At 46.1% G+C, this 18,257-nt stretch overlaps 1 pseudogene; it reads left to right on the top strand.

The window, feature by feature from the left end:
• Positions 1–11,704: 11,704 nt before the first annotated feature.
• On the top strand, positions 11,705–11,822 carry LOC148534350 (5S ribosomal RNA; annotated as a pseudogene).
• Positions 11,823–18,257: the final 6,435 nt, after the last annotated feature.

Raw genomic sequence — 18,257 nt, 5'->3', positions numbered from 1 at the left:
GGTACTGCTCATGTTCTACCAGGGCCGCAACTAGGGTGGTGGGACCAGTGCCATGGCACAGGGCACCACAGGGCAGGGGGCGGTTTGGGCCTGTCAATTTTCCTGTTTATCATCATTCTCACTTGTAGCTTCCTCTTCTTTTATCCTGAACATCTCCTGGCCTCCCCTCTCTCTTCCCTGGCCCTGCCCCATGAAGACATGGCCCTTTTTCAGATGCACTTCTTATGTTCCTAGTTAATTGGGAGGGGGGCACCAATGCTCTCTCTGGCACAGGGCACCAAAAAGTCTAGTTACGGTTCTGTGTGCAGCCCTCCGTCTGTGAGTTCGCTCGCAGTGTTTCTCAGCCGCAGCCTGATTGACAGGGAGGCGTAGCGGGGGCATTCCCTGGCAGCGTTTTCCGGGAGGGACGAGGCCAGGGTCTGCGTGGGTGCATGCAGACTTCTTGGCCTCACAAGCTGCAGACATCTTGGCCTCACAAGCTGCAAGCTCCCGCAGCCTGGCTGAAGGGACAAACAATTGAGACCGATGGTCGCAATTGTTCCGATGGTGACTCCAGACTGCGACCTGGGTCACAGTGCTGGGATCACACAGATGCAGCAAGTAGGTGTGTGACATCTCCTTCTGCATTTGCTTTTTAAATGGACGGAATTGCTCAGCCGCTTGGTGCGGCTGTGCAGTTCTGTCCATCTCTGAATCAGGCCATTAGTACAGTAGATAGAATGGCTTGGTAATGATAACTGGTCCTGGGCTTATGACTGGCTCTGCAGTATTTGCTGGCTCCGTAGTACAGAGTGACGAGTTTCTGCAGTGATTGCTGACTTTCCAATAATATAGACTTGTCCCTGCAGTTACAGCCTTCTGTATTATGCTGGTAACTTAAAGTATTCCTGTCAGCAGGGCAGGCTGGATAATAAGGCCTATATGTAATATATGTACCCATCTCCCTGTAGTCACTGTATTTTAGGATCTGATCCCTCTAGAGAGCTCCCACCGCCATCTCTAGACTTCTGTCAGTCACCTCCTCTCAACCTGTCACTCTTGACGGGTCTTGCCTCCACTTCAGATGTCGATATCTCCAACCACCTTTGTGGGGCATTACATTACTATCTCTGGGGTACCATATATATATATATATATATATATATATATATATATATATATATATACATATATATATGCTATCTTTCCATCTGAACATGGTTTTCTGTGCCAGCACTTTTTTTTGGTGTAGTTTGACCCAGATTAGGTTTTGCCTAGGTTTGAACTTTGTCAGGGACATACACTGTCACTCAATCCCTAAAAATTGGGATACTCTTAAATTACACAGGTTCAGGGACTGGCTCCAGTGGAAATTGTCAGTCTGCCATAAACCTGTTAGAAAAAACCTGTTAGAAAGCTAGAAGAGTATCCTTTTTACCTCAGTCTGAGCAAACTTGATGACTCATGCAAGTTCATATTGACTCCAGAGCCTCTGCGTTTGCATACAAGGGTGTAACTAGAGCTTTGTGAGACACATAGCAAGATCTAAAAAGGGCCCCTCACAGAGTTAAGAAAACGAACACATTTGCCCCACACAGAGCCCATTCATCTTATGCCACGCAGACCCCATTCAGGTTTATCACACAGAACACATTCAGGCTATGCCACACAGTAGTACCCCTTATACACATTATGCCAAATAGTAGTATTGCCCCTTATACATTATACCACACAGTAATGCCCTTTACAGATTATGCCACATAGTAGTAGTGCCCCATATAACACATTATTGCACACAATAGTAGTGCCTCTCACACATTATGCCTCCCCCAACAACTCACCTCCCCGTATCCCTCCAGCAGCCTCTTATCTCCCCCTGTGTGCTATCAGCTGCAGCAGGTGTGGATTTGCAGCCAGCCGCCAGCTAAATACAGCTGGCGCAGCGGCAGACATGGACAGACAGTGCTGGCACAATTTGAATCTGGTGCCGGTCGTAAGCCAATCAGGAGTTCTGGTTACAGTGTGGGGTGGATATAGTTTGGGTCGGATACAGTGTGGGTTGGGAACAGTTTGGGTTGAATACAGTGCAGGTTGCAGTGTGGCTTGGATACAGTGTGGGTCGGATACAGTCCGGGTTGGCTACAGTGCGGGTTACAGTACAGGGTGAATACAGTGTGGGTCGGATATAGTGCGGGTTGGATACAGTGTGGGTCGGATACAGTGCCGGTTACAGTGCAGGTTGGATACAGTTCAGGTCGGATAGTGGATACAGGGCCTCATTCAGAGCCGCTCAGTGGCGTAACTATGGAGGGTGCAAGGGCTGCACTTGCTATGGGGCCTGGCGGCCCAGCAAGCAACCCACTGTACCCTTCATAGTTACGCCACTGCGCTAGGTTTACTCTGCGGTGAGCAGGTGGGCGGACTGGTGCCCTGTGTGCGGCATAGCAGCTAATAATAATCCTACATGGAGGTGCATGGTCTGTGCCCAAATCCAACATGGCGACATGGTGACGGAAGTGTGGTGCCGACTGGGGGCTGTCCTGAGTCCGTGTGGGCTGGAAGCCTCTGCTCTCCATTTCAGTCGGGAGCTTCATGGCTGCCCTGCAGTGCCCGCAGGAACACGATCATGAGTGGATGAGGATGTGTTGTGGTGCTCAGCCTGACCATGCCCAGCAGCCCCCACCGGGTAATGATCTTTGGGGTGTAATGTATCACTGGAATCCCTTTGTCTCCCCCCAGCTGCTGCAGAACTACAAAAACCAGCATGCACTGTCAGATCACGCTGGCATTTGTAGTTCCTCAACAGAGGCACAGGTTGTTTCTATACATTATTTGGTGGTCACTGTGATGTTCCCTACATTATCTGGCGTTCACTGCAACACTTTCTGCATTATCTGGTGGTCACTGTGATGTTCCCTGCATGATCTGACTGTCATTTCTACGCTCTCTGTATTATGTGGTGATCGCTGCGATGTTCCCTGCATCATCTGACTGTCATTTCTATGCTCTCTGTATTATGTGGTGATCGCTGCGATGTTCCCTGCATGATCTGACTGTCTTTTCTACGCTCTCTGTATTATCTGGTGATCGCTGTGATGTTCCCTGCATGATCTGACTGTCATTTCTATGCTCTCTGTATTATGTGGTGATCGCTGCGATGTTCCCTGCATTATCTGTCATTGCTACGCTCTCTGCATTATCTGACTGTCATTGCTACGCTCTCTGCATTTTCTGGTGATCGCTGTGATGTTCCCTGCATTATCTGACTGTCATTGCTACGCTCTCTGCATTATCTGGTGATCGCTGTGATGTTCCCTGCATTATCTGACTGTCATTGCTACGCTCTCTGCATTATCTGGTGATCGCTGTGATGTTCCCTGCATTATCTGACTGTCATTGCTACGCTCTCTGCATTATCTGGTGATCGCTGTGATGTTCCCTGCATTATCTGACTGTTATTTCTACGCTCTCTGTATTATGTGGGGATCGCTGCGATGTTCCCTGCATTATCTGGTGGTCACTGTGATGTTCCCTGCAGCATCTGACTGTCATTTTTATGCTCTCTGCATTATGAGGTGATTGCTGTGATGTTCCCTGCATTATCTGACTGTCATTGCTATGCTCTCTGCATTATCTGGTGATCACTGTGATGTTCCCTGCATTATCTGGTGGTCACTGTGATGTTCCCTGCATTATCTGGCATTCACTGCAACACTTTCTGCATTATCTGGTGGTCACTGTGATGTTCCCTGCATGATCTGACTGTCATTGCTACGCTCTCTGCATTATCTGGTGATCGCTGTGATGTTCCCTGCATTATCTGGTGGTCACTGTGATGTTCCCTGCATTATCTGGCATTCACTGCAACACTTTCTGCATTATCTGGTGATCGCTATGATGTTCCCTGCATGATCTGACTGTCATTGCTACGCTCTCTGCATTATCTGGTGGTCACTGTGATGTTCCCTGCATGATCTGACTGTCCTTTCTACGCTCTCTGTATTATGTGGGGATCGCTGCGATGTTCCCTGCATTATCTGGTGGTCACTGTGATGTTCCCTGCAGCATCTGACTGTCATTTTTATGCTCTTTGCATTATGAGGTGATCGCTGTGATGTTCCCTGCATTATCTGACTGTCATTGCTACGCTCTCTGCATTATCTGGTGATCGCTGTGATGTTCCCTGCATTATCTGGTGATCGCTGTGATGTTCCCTGCATTATCTGGTGGTCACTGTGATGTTCCCTGCATTATCTGGCATTCACTGCAACACTTTCTGCATTATCTGGTGGTCACTGTGATGTTCCCTGCATGATCTGACTGTCATTTCTACGCTCTCTGTATTATGTGGTGATCGCTGCGATGTTCCCTGCATTATCTGACTGTCATTGCTACGCTCTCTGCATTATCTGGTGATCGCTGTGATGTTCCCTGCATTATCTGGTGGTCACTGTGATGTTCCCTGCATTATCTGACTGGCATTGCTACGCTCTCTGCATTATGTGGTGATCGCTGTCATGTTCCATGAATTATCAGGCGTTCACTGCGATGCTCTCTGCATTATCAGGTGGTCACTGCAATGCTCTCTGTATTATCTGGGGGTCACTACAACACTATCTGCATTATCTATCAGTCTCCTTTACTTTACCCGATACGGTAAGCCGGCCCTGTGCAGTAGAGAGGTGCCAGGCTGGAAAGGTGCCACTGACGCCACCTCCATTTGCTGTGGTGCACGCTGAAGGCAGTCACTGTTTCTTTATAAAAGCTGGGAGTAAGGGCGCAAATGTAAGTATTGCAGGGGGCCCTGGTTGGATACACCAATAGTGCACTTACTGTGACTGCAGGCAGGAAGGACCACCCAATGGTAAATGCCCCTGGTGGTATCTGTGAGGATGATGATGGTCCAAGCCCTGCAGTGTACGCAGCGCTCTCTCAGTGCCTGTAATGCCTGGCTTATGTCAGTGTAGCAGCAGCCTCTCGATGGATTCGAATGCAGGGAACCAGGATCTATTTACTGAGAGCCGTGAGAGACAGCTCTCCTAGCCAATCAGCCCATTGATTTCAATGGGACTTTGAAATTGGCGCCCAAATCCAAAACCCGCAAAAATCCAATGCGGGATGATGATGTTTTTCCCGTTCTTGGCGTCTGGAATTGGCGGGGAAATCCGAGTCTCGGCTCGGATCCAACTTGGATGTGGTAAGTTCGGGTGGGTTTTGTTTCTTTGAGAACCAAACCCGCTCATTTGTAATTCAAAGTGATCTATTTGTCTATCAATTCTACAATAACGCTACAGTATTATCTGTTTTTATTTTCCTTTTTAATGCACATTTTGTTTAACCACAAGTAGATGTGGATAAATAAAGAATGATTTGCAATTTAATTTATAGGAAAGGTGGATGAAAATCCAAACAATATAAACACTAATATAACTGAAATAAAACTTTATGACGTGTTACAAAGTTCCTCATCTCTGTTAGTAACACAATAATAAAACATGTAAAGGCACACTAAGAGTAACATGAAAATAGCTGACAATAAGGACATGTGAGATGAAAGTAGATAATTGCCTTACTAAACCATTCAAAAATGATTTCTTATTCCAAAATAAGGACATTGCTCTTCACTATATCTAAGTATTAACTCTTTTAAAACAAGGTTCACTTTAAAAGAGAGCTGCATTTTGTTCATTCTTTCTTGTAATACTATTGGCAAATTGCTATCAATATTTCCGATGCATTCTGATTGCAAAATCAGTATGCAAATAACCAAACAATATTAGTAAAATTAACAGCGCAATGTTTTGGTATTGTACGGTGGTATTAGATGGGAAATAATTGTGAAAACAGTAATAGATCAAGTATGTCACATTTTACTGGAAATAATAGATTACCATAACGGATAATCTCACACTATAGGTCATAATACATATTGAAAAAACAAGTGAAGAAAAAAACAGGTACAGAATGCGATACAACAATACAGTATATAAAATGGAGAAAAATGAATAGACACAGGGACAAAGTATCTGGGTTGTCTATGTGTGGTGACAAACCCTAAAGGTCTTGTGTCTATATGTAGACTGGTACAGGGGATGCTCTTAAGTCCAGTCAGTGCATGTAGACTGGTATGGATAGGTTCAATTGTCCTCTGGGGTGAGGTCTGGTAACGGTGTCCCATTACTGACCCTTAATAGTTCGCAATGGCAGGGTGTGCAGATGGGAATACAGTGCCCGGGTTGCCTTCAGGGCGGGTGTGTGCGGCTGCGGGACAGTGTGGCAGGAGTCCCTGGGTGAGGTGGCTGATCCGCATCTGGGACCAGCACCATGCTTGTTGTGGCACGTACCGGGTCCCGACTGCGGGGCAGTCTTCCTCTGCCTTGGGAGGATACTGTATCTCTAGAGAATTGGACAATTCTCATATGAGCTGCACACCCAATACAGATACACCCACTCCAGTGCGCAACCTACAAAATACCTGTATTAAATAACCAAACAAGACTGCGCTAATTAGAATCACACTACTAGACTGTAAGATGGCAGAAATATGTAACAGCCAGGGCTTCTTATATGCAAAAATGTATAATTTAATCACATTTGATATATTTGACCACAGATCACATTCATTTAAAAATAACAATATAACTAATAATATCCATGGTTATATAGATATCTCAATAATAATGACCTAATAAGGTACTTTGTAGGCCCTTCTGGAATAGTTACATATATGACTGTAATAGGCTGGTGTTTGATCCATAAAGAAATGAGTCCAAAGGTAAATTGAAATCCGTGTGGAATAGAATATAAACGAAGCATACAGTTCGTTTTAAGACAGAATTAATCAGCTGATATAAAAATCTTATCCCAAATCCTGTATAATTACCACGTATGGGTGCGTTTAAGTTATCCGGAGTTAGGTGAGTGGCAATCTGAGCCGGGATATGCTGCACCAGCAGTCTCTCTGTCTCCCATTCTTGAATAGCTGATAAAGCCGCGTGTGTGTATCCGGACTAAAATGACAGCCTAGTGGGATTGGAGTAAAAGCTTGCTGTATCTTTTCTGTCTAAGTCCAGAAAATATTCCAGTACTCCAGTGCACTTGACACACTTGGGGGTGCTAATATTCAGGGGTCCTCTGACATGTTTCGCCCCTTCACATAGAGGCTTTATCAAAACCCGCAAAAATCCGATGCGGGATGATGATGTTTTTCCTGGTCTTGGCATCCGGAATTGGCATGGAGATCCGAGTCTCGGCTCGGATCCAACTTGGATGTGGTAAGTTCGGGTGGGTTTTGTTTCTCTGAGAACCAAACCCGCTCATCTCTAATTCAAAGTGATCTATTTGTCTATCAATTCTGCTACAGTATTATCTGTTTTTTTTCCTTTGTAATGCACATTTTGTTTAACCACAAGTAGATGTGGATAAATAAAGAATGATTTGCAATTTAATTTATAGGAAATGTGGATGAAAATCCAAACAATATAAACACTAATATAACTGAAATAAAACTTTATGGCACACTGAACAATGTGTTACAAAGTTCCTCATCTCTGTTAGTAACACAATAATAAAACCAAGAGTAACATTGAAATAGCAGACAAGGACATGTGAGCTGAAAGTAGATACTTGCCTTACTAAACAATTCATAAATGATTTCTTATTCCAAAATAAGGACATTTGCTCTTCGCTATATCTAAGTATTAACTATTTTAAAACAAGGTACACTTTAAAAGAGAGCTCCATTTTGTTAATTCTTTCTTGTAATACTATTGGCAAATTGCTATTAATATTTCGGATGCATTCTGATTGAAAAATCAGTATGTGTTAAAGTTATTTGTAACCTATTCACTTGTGCGCTGGAGATTACAGCTGTCATTTATCAATTCAACTTGAACAGCAGGTAGCCCGAGCTCTTGCAGTCTCAACATTCCCCTTTAGCTTTTGAAATTGTACCCTTATACTGCAAGTTCCTCATTTTAAAGCTTGTTTTTAACCTAAAGGAATACAAAACAAAATGAATAGCAACATTCTAAACGTATTTTATTTTCATTTGCAGAATTAGAATTAAAATAAATAAATTAATAAATGAATAAATAAATTAGTGTAAATCTACATAAATCAAATTAGTAAATATAAAGTTAAACATCTAGGTTAAAAATAACGTAGTTGATTTTTTTGGGGGATATGTATACAGCAAATGAATCATTTGAGATATATAACATGCACAAAAAAGTATTTACGTAAAACCTTATAAATTATAATCCCTAGCTGCCATTCCAGTTCTCTATTGCAGTGTTATGGAAAGAATTAATTCTCAGTGGTGTGAGTTATATACCATACTATAAATATGCTAGCTTCTAGTTTATGGGGTTGAATGTTATTGTGGAACTGTGTATAGATATGCCTAGTGCAAACAATCACTTTTCATTGATAATTTGGCTTTCAAACTAGTCCAGAGTTACCCAAACACGGTCCTCAAGGCTCCCCAACAGTTCAGGTTTTAGAGGTATCCATGGTTGGCCACAGGTGAGTTAATTAGTACCTCAGTCAATTTGATTTAACCACTGTGCTCAACCATGGATATCTCTAACACCTGAACTGTTGGGGAGCCTTGAGGATCACATTTAAGAACCTTTGGACTAGTCACATTCCCTATGATTATTCTATCATTGGCCCTCATTCAGAGCCGTTCGCTATTTGCGGTCGTTCGTTTAAAAACAAGGGGTGGCTATTCAAATGATCCGTACGCACATTGCAGTCTGTTCACACCTCTAAGTCTGAACGAACGAGCAAAACATACGCTCGTTTATTTGTTAAAAACGCACCCTGGCCGCTCGCACCATACGTCATGTCCGCTATTTATTAGATTAATCGAGTACATCGACCAGCGTATGAACTGCTCGCTATTCTTGTGGTTGGTGTTTGCTACCACAAATTTGCGAGCAGTTCTGGCTCTAAAATAACCCAGTGACGTGGTCATTGACGCTGCTGTTTTAAATATACACACCCATAAAACGCCCGTTTTGACCTTTAAGCACGCCTGCGTTCGGATCTCCACTCCCCATTTTCAAGCACCTTCCCCTGTTACCACCCACATACGCCTCATTCTGTCACTCAAAATAGCAGGCACTTGCTATATAGCGTACAAACGATTTTCGGCTGCACTGACTGGTTCGCGCATGCGTACTAAAAAGCGTACGCATGCGCAGATGTGCAAACATCGCTCGGAACGAGCGTACTGCCGCTAACGAGCGGCTCTGAATGAGGGCCATTGTGCCTTAGAAACCCGTTCATTTACTATTTTTTCTTTGTATACAGTAGCAAATACTTTTATTTGCAGTGAATTATGGGAGTCATTCAGACTCGCTCGCGAGCGCAGGACGCTCGCAAGCGGGTCGATGTTACCCCAATGCGCATGCGCACGACGGAGGGAGCTCCGTTGTGCGCATGCGCGAGACCCGGACAGCGACAGCCAAGCTGTCGCTCCGGGTCTCGCACCAAAGGGGGCGTGCTGTCGATGGTGACTGACAGCATGCCCCCTTTGGTGAGCGTGCTTGGGGCGTGGCTGCCAGACGGAGGCGTTCCCATGGGAACGCCTACCGTCTGGGTACGGCCCCACTGACATCACTAGTGATGTCAATGGGAGTGATTTTGGCTCTGATAGAGCCAAAATCACTCAAGGGCTTGCGGTCACTGAGACCCTACCGCAGGGTCTCGTCGCAAGCCCGATGGTCGCGATGGTCTTGACCATCGCGACCATCTTTTTGGCCGCTCGCATATGCTGTGGGTGGTCACCCACAGCTATGCGAGCGGCCAGGAGGCCGCTTCATTTTTAGGGAGGAGGGCACTGATTCAGAGCGAGCGCTCTGGTCAGAGCGTCCGGCTCTGAATCAGGCCCTATGTCTTCTTGTACTTGTCTAGATACAGTACCTCTGTTTTGATATTGGTATAGAAAGTAAAAATGTGATGTATTAAACTTAAGAAATAAGTTTTAAATGTTATTTAAACCCTTTCAGTTACTTAGAAATATAAACATAAATGGATAAATTATACTGTTCCCTCTAATTATAGATGAGTGGTTCAATTTCCTCAGAAACTTAGAGGTTACGAGTGTATACGAGTCCCGGCTCGGGTCTTTCCACCAAATTTGGATCCCAGAACGAGGCAATACATCATCCCTGCACCGCTACCCGTTTGCAGCATACACTCACCGGCATGTAACAGTGAGTACGGCTGTACCTGCTATGAATCAATACAGTAAACTAACACCACTGGTTAAGTTACTGGTCTGTTCGCAGTTTGAGTCATCTGCTTGTGTGCGCCTACATAACTGCAATTTCTCCTTCATCCACTAGGGGACACTGGAGTTCAAGACAGTGGGGTATAGACGGTGGTAGAGCAGAGCCTGGCACTTTAAATAATCTAGAAGTGTGACTGGCTCCTCCCCCCTCTATGCCCCATCAGCCCCAGTTTTTAGAATGTGCCCGAGAAAGCCGTTCGCACATCAGGCTGTCTCCAGCCTTTCTCATTTAATTATATTTAAGCTTTTATTACAAGCACTGAGGACAGGCAGGCTGCTTACTGTGGCAGTCTGCCTGCTACGTGGGAGCCGCCGGGAAGGGCACCACACGGCTACTGTAGCCTGTGTCCGGTGACCCTAAGGAGGGGGCACACATAATGGAGTCATCCGACCCTGCGAGGACCCGCCACTGCTCACACCGGCATGTGTCCGGGTTCCACGCCGCCCCCTCAGCCCAGCATCCCGGCCGCAGCAGTCCGTAAGTATGACCACTGCTCCTGATTAGCAGGAGCAGTGGAAGTTAGCTGGGCTCAGTGACATGCCGCTAGCGGTCACTGTTAATGCCCGCCATTTCAGTGGTGCCATTTGTTACTGAGCTCTGTGGCTCAGTGTTGAGGCGGGCTCTCCCCCCTGAAAGGCAGTGCAGCGCCGACAGTCCGCAGTCCGGGTCCTCCTCCCCAGATGGGGAACAGGAGGTGTAGCCGCTGTAGGCGCGCTAAACGCCCGCCATTAGCGGAGCAGACAAGCTAATAATTGAGCCGCGCCGGGGCTTGTAATGTAGAAGCTCCGGCGATGGCTTTGACGGGGGCACTTGGAGCCGCTTAGCGGCTGTCTGTAATACACCGGGCCAGTGTTCACAAATAACACCGGCGCCGAGTTGATCTCCCGCGCGCCCGTTAGACGCCGCTACTGTGGGCCTGTCTGTACCTGCAATGTCTCTCCTCTTGTTACAGGAGGAGACGCTGCACCGCTGAGAAGTGGTGCGATGATAGTGGGAGAGTCTCCATTGCACCGCGCACCCTCTTGCCTGTATTAGTACAGCCTATGTGCCCCAGGCAGCAAGTGCTAAGAATGCGCGGAGGCCCGCCATTCTCCATAACAGGAGCGCTGCGTCTTCCCTTTTCAGAAGGCGAGCTAGTGTACGCAGCTGAGGCACAGTCAAGCTACAACAGACCTGCTGGACATAGAGCAGCGCGGTTCTGCTATCATTGCGCTATAACATGGCTGCCTTTCAGCGCTGACGTTGTGGGCTCGGATCCCACCGCAGCCCTTGCTGTGTGGAGTTTGTGTGTACTCTCTGTGCTTGTAGCAGCTGAGCAGGCTTCCCTTTTGGCTAGTCTGTAGCATAGGGCTAATAGCCTTAACGTTATACCAAATGCAGCTCCCCAATGTAGCGCTGTATGACCGTCACGCCCTGCCATAGCAGCTTACGGCCTCACCACCCTGAACACGCCCGATCTTGTCTGATCTCGGAAGCTAAGCAGGGTCAGGCCTGGTTAGTACTTGGATAGAGACCGCCTGGGAATACCGGGAGCTGTAGGCCTAGAACAACATCAGTGCTCCCATGAATCCTCTCCGGCCTAGCAGGAGAGATGTTTAGTTAATGAGGGGTTTTGCATCAGGAGCCTTGAATGCTCCCCCGTTTTCCTGGCACAAACCGGATTTACAACTACTCCGCTTTATGCAGTTCTATTAACGGGGCTAGCAGTGCTGACTGGAGTGTAACACTTTGCACACTCAGAGCGGTATTCCAGCGCCCCCTGCTTCCCTTCTAAGGACAGTAATTATAGAACATACATTTCATAGCTCTTAATTATTGCTCATGTTCTTTTTTAGAAAATGTTACTGTCATCTCCTGCACGCAGGTAGTATAGTTTAGTGCACTACCTGCAGCAGGGAGTGCTTTAGCGTGGGTCTCCTATGCCCTCCCCCTCCCACGCTGGGAGTGCTTCAGCGCAAACGGTAGGGATGCCTGTCACTGGGTGACAGGAGTATAGTGATGGCTGGTTTGCTAGCAGAATGGGAACTAGCCCAATCCCCTTTTAATTTTGAACTATAACACCGCGTTATGAGGTTCTGAGAGGGGCCAGTTATTCAGTTGGTGCACATCCCGGCTAGTAGCGCTGTGCTGACGAGACACAGTCCCGCCAATTGCAGCGCCTGCTATTACCCCCTGTCAGACTTTCCCTTGGAACTGCCTCACCGCATCTATCACAAAGGGTGCCTTGCTTCATCTAAAGTCTGAGCTACCTCATGGTATACTAACTACCTTGCCTAAATGTATAGTATTAGCCGCTGTTCTGGCGCCGCGGTTAGCACTTATGGTTATAGCATACCCTTCACTCAGGGTTAGCTCTTTTTTGCGTCCCTTCCCCAGGCTTATGCCTCACATTGGCTCGCCTTTGAGAGGGGCAGTACTCTTCCCATGTATATATGTGGAAACCCATATACTACATTTAAGGCTGATCTTAAAACCTTTTTCACAGCTTTCTGTGCTTACCTTAGAGGGTATTGCATCTATATAGATTTATATCTTCTGTGCTCCATTCGGTGGCACATACAAGAAGAAGTTAGTGATGCACGGCTAGTGCGGTGGCATTACTGCCTCACAGCATTGAGGTCGTCTTTTTGATTCCCACTTCAAAAACGGGTTTATCTGGAGATAAAATGGCCCACCTGATAAGGCGAGTACACCAGTAACGGAAGGGTCCCAGGATCGAAAAACCAGTCTGGGACAGCACGCTGCTAAAATATCCTGCCCCTACGCAGTAGCAGAATGACAGCCACACGCGGCACATGAGCAGTCTCTCTGAGTGGAGGAAAGCCGCGTGCGTGTATGTATATGTATGTGTATGTATATATGTGTATATATATATATATATATATGTGTATAATATATGATTGTATGAGGTACGCGTATCCATATGTAGATATCGCTTCTTAACCTTACCATAAGAGCAGAGGTAAGATCTGTTCTTATCTGTTTTGTCTGATACCTAGCATATTGATAGAAGGAGGCTGCGATTGGAGGCTGACTCTCCTGATGCAGTTGTTGGTACAATAACTCCGCTTTACACACTCTCTCCCTGGGGTTTGAGTTGTGTGTGTGTGTGTGTGTGTGTACATATTCATTTATATATATATATATTTATGTATGTGTGTAGGTATGCCTATAATTCCACAATCATTAGGTTTACCTATAATTACACGAATGCGAATGCCGCCTGGGCTTCCCAGAAGCTGTAGGCTAGATCCATACATATTATATGGTGCTCTATAAACTAGTCATGTGATGCGGCTTACATAGTAATAGTCTTAGGCATTGCTTCCAGTATGGACCCTATACATGTCCTGGGGCCTTCGTGTATGTCCACACATGTATATAAAGATACGTACTTACACCCTCCTGGGGTTATAGTTCGGTTCCCGTTAGTCTATATCTACAGCGCCCCGTTCGGAGGACCCATTATTATTTACAATGATGCACTTGGTAGAAGACTTATTAGACACCCATTCCTTGTATGAATACTTGGGATGACAAATGCGTTCCTTGTATGAATACTTGGGATGACAAACGCGTTCTATGTCTAAGTACAGGTACCCTTAAGTACAGGTACACTTCTCAATATCAATTCTGGTACTCCATATTATTGTCACATATCTCAATAAAATTAGACTCTAAGGGGCCCTTGTGTACACTTCATATCATGAAGGCCTAGAGCCACCTGCCAATATAATAGTGTCATGCCTGGGTGGTATTAGATTGGTGGGCATAATACGCACTTCACCATTATAAATATTTATGTAAGGGTACTTACACTAGCAGATCGTTTTAGGGGTATATGTATAGTCTAAACACGACTATACAGATACACATCTCTTATGGAACAGGCTCAAGTATAGAGTCCTGTTCTACGATCTTCTTGTCTCCACTAACATTTTGCTAGTTTCCACAGTATTTTATACTGCACATCTCCAGATGGATGTCCGTGCTGTAGAGCATTGGTCTTGGCCCACTGAAGCTACTCTCTCTTCCTAACGTGGCTGGTTGCTGTGTGATGGTAAAGGTCAGTGACATTCTACATAGCGTCCAGAGGGTTTTTGGTCGCTCACAGGTAAGAGCATACCACACTAATGCCTAGGAAGATGCTCCTATTTCATGCAACCTGACATACATAGTGTTATTCTCCCTTATGCACCCTAGCTGCTGTCCTAGCAGCCATCCACTCTTTTAATCAGTTGGCTCTACACTTTAGAGTTTTCCTGGTGTGTGGGTGCATCGTTACAACATTGGATTAGTGACACTATCTACTAGAATCTGTTGGGGTTATGGACCGAAGCGCACCTATGGGCTAGTGCACGTCTTTACATAGATGTGTAACAGTCACTATGTTCCACGCAGGGGGCCTGGTTGGGTTTTCTGTTATATAGCTGTTGATATTTGATCACACTGACATGTACCTGATGGGTACCTTCATGGTTGTCCTAGTGCTCTAGCCTTGCTGACTGGATGCTTCCCTATATTGGTAGGTCTTCCTGGTTGACTGTTGCATTCGTGCTCTTTTACTGGTAGGGTTTGGGCCAGCAGTTGGTACTGACTAGGCACTTCCATAATGCTGGAAGTTGTTTTTCTTTTTAGCGGCAGCGTTTCAGTTGCTGTTTTATCCCTGTTTTCACAATGGGATGTACTGCTGTCTGACCCTCTGAAGGGTCTTGTGGTCTCAATCCTCTCTATTTCGCCTAGGGCTCATACCCAGTGGGATCTCCACTCTTTGGAGACTTCTATGGCCTAACCTTTCCGCTGGTTAACAACTTTGTTGTAGTTGGACCTCAAGGATGGTTCAGGGCGACTGTTCGGTCTAGTCTTTTGACTCCCGGCATACTCTGTTAGGAGTCTGTGGACAAGTTTAGCTCTGTATATTGATATTGTTATACTTCTGTATATACGATTATGTCCAGCTGTGCTGGGATTCTGCTGTCTGCACCTGTTGCAGCTTACTGTTTAGCCTCTAATACGGTTCTCAAGTTTGTTCTAGTTTACGGCCCTTCTATGGATTCTTGTTGGTGCTCTCGGCTACCAACGGTCCGGTTTGGTCTATTTCAGTTGAGATAACTGGTTCTGACGTTTCTCAACTGTCTTTGTTCTCTCGCCAGCCGTTCTGTTCCTTTTGACTTAACCTGTACGTTATGGAAGTTTCTATGACTGTTTAGCGAGGAGTGGTATTTATCTCCTGTGCTCTACGACACTTAATCCTCAGCTTCCGCTGGGCCTATGGTTCTTGGCAGTCCCTGTTTTGGTTTGGCCGAGGGGTCAGTAAGTTCTCCGCGCTTCCCACCCGGCAGGTTGGCTTTGGGACGTCCCCACTGTCTTGAACTCCAGTGTCCCCTAGAGGATGAAGGAGAAAACAGGATTTTGGTACTTACTGATAAATCCCTTTCTCCGATTCCACAGGGGACACTGGACGCCCGCCCAGCGCTGCGTACCTGCCGTTTTGTTTGGTTTCTATAGTTGTGTGACTGCATGGGTTCCCTGCAATGGGTTCCTTTGTTCTCCTTCAGTCGGTCTTGTTCCGTTCTGTGGTCTTCTCCTTTTCCTAATTTTTCTGTTGTCCTCCGTCTCCTCTCGGGCTCAGTTCTTAAACTGGGGCTGATGGGGCATAGAGGGGGGAGGAGCCAGTCACACTTCTAGATTATTTAAAGTGCCAGGCTCTGCTCTACCACCGTCTATACCCCACTGTCTTGAACTCCAGTGTCCCCTGTGGAATCGGAGAAAGGGATTTATCGGTAAGTACCAAAATCCTGTTATCAACACCTGAACACACATCATTTCCAACAGTATCTATCCAAAATATTGATATTGTGATTGTCTATCCTTAGATGAGAGGCAGAGACTGCTCAAACATACTGTATACTCAAACATACTTTAGTATAATTCCCCAGTCTAGAGAAACACTTGCTTTAGCCTGCCTCTAATTTTCCATCCCAACCACCTCTGATCTGTAAGCTGCTTGAACAACCTGATACATACAATCTCTAATACTGTATATTCATTTCTTTAGAAGCCTTTTAATTTCAACCTCAGTTCTTTAAACAACACCGCAGCATTTCTAAGATCAAAGTCCAGGAGAATTTCTAAATGTTCCATCTGCTTTTGACACAAAGGTTAGAAAATTCTGAAACCATTAATTGAAAACTAAAATCAAAAATACAAATTAATTAAATTTTAATTAAAATCCGGACAGGTAAAGCAAATAAAGCTCTTATGGCCAGAAAAGCAGTGTAAACAGTGGATGTTGGCAGTGAGAATAGGGATGTTGGTAGATAGAAACCTAAATCTATTTAATTTGGCATAACCACAATTTTTCTCAGTCAGCTACTTTATGCAACTTAGAGTTCGTGGCATCCTCAGGACGTCACATTTTTCTGATGACTTTTGTTGTTTTGCACAGAAAACTGAAAATATGAATGATCTTTTATCTAAGGCTAGAGTCTATGCCTTTATTTAAATTGATTGTAGAGGTGCCAATGAGTGTGCCCGGCTATAGCCGGCTCATCCATTGACTAACCTAAGACCCTGTCTAGGGCCCAGTTAGCCCTGCAGGGCCCAGCTTACTCTAAACTGATTTACAGTTTGATGGTTTTTTTTAGAAACCGAAGTGTAAAGGTGGCCCAAACCAGTATGTTACCTAGTTACAATTAACATGTGCCCTAGGGGGATCGGTATGGAATACCGCCGGACGCTCCCCTCCCTTAGGGGCGCCTAACCCTAACCCCCCCAAGTGCCTAACCCTAACCTCCGCCCAAGTGCCTAACCCTAACCCCCCCTGTAAGTGCCCAAACCTAACCCCCCCTTCCCCGCAGCCTAAGCCTAAGTCTCCCGGGGGGGGTGCCTAACCCTAACCTCCTCCCGGGGGTGCCTAACCCTAACCCCCCCCTCCCCTAGCCTAACCCTCCCGGGGGGGGTTCGTAACCCTAAGTCCCCCCGGGTGCCCCTAACTTAACCCTCCCCCCCACTGCTGTCCGCGCACGCCGCCCGGCCTACTTTTGATCGGTATGCTGGGTGTCGGGCTCCCGGCATAGGTAAAATGACAGGCGTCGGGATTTCGACGCCTGTCATTGGACCCCTGCCAGGATTAGACAGTCGGGAAGCCGGCGGACAGCATTTAGACAGTCGGCTTTCTGACTGCATCCCGCACTTGCCTACTCTCCTGCAACGGCCGGGAGGCTCTCCCGAAAACCGTGGCCGCCTGGAAAAGTTGGCAAGTATACCTGAGCCGGCTGTCACCCACCCCCAGCCACATATTTACCTGTTGAAGTAGGCAGTCTGAATGGCAGATGATGCGATTTGCGCTAAATCACATTGTCGTAGCTCCGCCCCCACTGTACAATGCTACTAATTTACAGTATGCATTGTATAGTGGGGGGCGTGACCACGATGGTTCCGCCACACCCCCTACACTGCTTGCTATGCCATGCCACCTCCCCTCTGTTGAAGCTGATTGGTTGCTCTGGGCAACTTCTCAACTTGACTACCTTGCCACTTTTGGCACTGCTTTATACGTCTCCTCCTCTCGGTAATGAGGCATTTTGAAACAGGTGGGTGGGTAAAGCATAAACTCAGATGGCTGCTATGTAACTGTCTGCTCATGGATGTCACGTCTGCTAAATAAGATTGGCTTATATGTAATTCATTTTGTGAAGCTTCGGTAAAATTAAACATCCATATACTATTACAATAGCGAGACGGGTTGGGTACATGATCCCGGTGGTCAGAATCCCATGTTGGTAAGTATTCTAACTCTCCCTAACCCACCACTTCCGCAAACTAACCCTAACTGTCCCTTCCAACACCCTAAACTTAACCCTCCTTTCCAGCAGCCTAACCCTAAGCCTCATCTCCTGTAGTCTAAACCTAACCCTACCCCCAAGTACCTAACCCTAAGCCTAATACTTACCGTTGGCATTCTAGAGCTGGTAT

Source organism: Taudactylus pleione, unplaced genomic scaffold (genome assembly GCF_031769625.1).
Source record: "Taudactylus pleione unplaced genomic scaffold, aTauple2 ptg000068l, whole genome shotgun sequence".
Lineage (NCBI taxonomy): Eukaryota > Metazoa > Chordata > Amphibia > Anura > Myobatrachidae > Taudactylus > Taudactylus pleione.
This window is presented reverse-complemented; position numbering and strand designations above follow the sequence as displayed.